The following is a 1,419-nucleotide window of genomic DNA, read 5'->3' as shown; positions in this document are numbered from 1 at the left end:
CTGGGTCTTGATGCATGGATGGGTTTTGAGTTCTAGGGTCGGTTGGTCCGTCTAGTTCTGTCCCACTTCGTAGTATAATAGCATTTGCATGGCCTTTCGGGTTTGGTTGCGGCTGTCCAGGAAATGTGCCTGCAGGAGCAGCAGTAGGTGCTTGTTGTTGAGCCCCTTGTGAGATTTGAGTTTCCAATATTTTATTATGGATGGCTAATGCGTCTACCTTATTTGTTAACTGCTTGATTTGCTCACTAGTGTGTATGTTTTGATTTAAGAAATCTTTATTTGTCTGGGCTTGGGTAGCTATAAATTTTTCCATCATTATTTCTAAGTTTGATTTCCTAGGAGCATTTTGAGTATTTTTGGCAGCTTTTTGATATCCTGGTGGTACAACAAGTGTTTGATTAGGTTCATATAATGCATTATTGTTTTTGTATGAGAAGTTAGGATGGTTCTTCCAACTTGGGTTATAGGTATTTGAGTAGGGGTTTCCTTGAGCATAATTCACCTGGTCTATGGAAGTTCCTATCAAGAGTTGATATTCTAGGGCAGTATGCCCTTGAACTCCGCATATCTCACAGTTTGGTGCTACGGCAGCCACGATGGCTGCTGGTGTCATGATCAAGCTGTCTATTTTTTGAGTCAGGGCATCTACCTTGGCGTTGACATGGTCAAGACCTCTCAATTCGTACATGCCACCCTTAGGTTGAGGTTTCTCTACAGAGGTTCTTTCGCTTCCCCATTAGTAATGATTTTGGGCCATACTTTCAATTAGTTGATAGGCCTCGTTGTATGGTTTATCCATCAATGCACCGCCTGCGGCAACGTCTATTGTCAATCTTGTATTGTCCAAGAGACCATTATAAAAAGTGTGGATTATCAGCCATTCTTCTAGACCGTGATGTGGACATAGCCTCATCATGTCTTTGTATCTCTCCCAAGCTTCAAAAAGTGATTCATTATCCTTTTGTTTAAACCTGTTTATTTGGGCTCTTAGCATAGCCGTCTTGCTAGGTGGGAAATATCAGGCTAAGAAGACTTTCTTCAACTCGTTCCACATAGTGACAGAGTTGGATGGTAGAGACTGAAGCAAAGCTCAAACTCTATCTCTTAATGAAAATGGGAAAAGACGGAGTCTTATAGCTTCTGGGATGACCTCATTCACTTTCACCGTGTCTGCGTATTGCAAAAATACTGACAAGTGTAGGTTCGGGTCCTCCGTGGGACTACTTGAAAACTGGTTTTGCTGTACGGCTGACAACAGTGAATGTTTTAGCTCAAAATTGTTGGCTTCGATCGCAGGGGAAGCGATACTGTTATGAGGTTCATCCTGTGAAGGGATTACATAATACTTAAGAGGACGGTTTTGCACTTGTTCGGACATCTCTGGTTGAACAACTGATTTAGAAGTAGGAATGTTAAGGT

At 41.9% G+C, this 1,419-nt stretch overlaps 1 non-coding gene across 1 annotated transcript; it reads left to right on the top strand.

Moving 5' to 3' along the window:
* The first annotated feature begins 887 nt into the window (after window positions 1–887).
* Window positions 888–994, top strand: LOC127088385 (small nucleolar RNA R71). The gene has a single exon (XR_007790223.1). It is a non-coding gene; the product is annotated as a small nucleolar RNA R71 (small nucleolar RNA).
* The last annotated feature ends 425 nt before the right edge of the window (window positions 995–1,419 follow it).

The sequence above is a fragment of the Lathyrus oleraceus genome, chromosome 5, assembly GCF_024323335.1.
Source record: "Lathyrus oleraceus cultivar Zhongwan6 chromosome 5, CAAS_Psat_ZW6_1.0, whole genome shotgun sequence".
In the NCBI taxonomy this organism is placed as follows: domain Eukaryota; kingdom Viridiplantae; phylum Streptophyta; class Magnoliopsida; order Fabales; family Fabaceae; genus Lathyrus; species Lathyrus oleraceus.
Note: the sequence above shows the minus strand (reverse complement) of the source record. Positions and strands in the feature narration are given on the sequence as shown.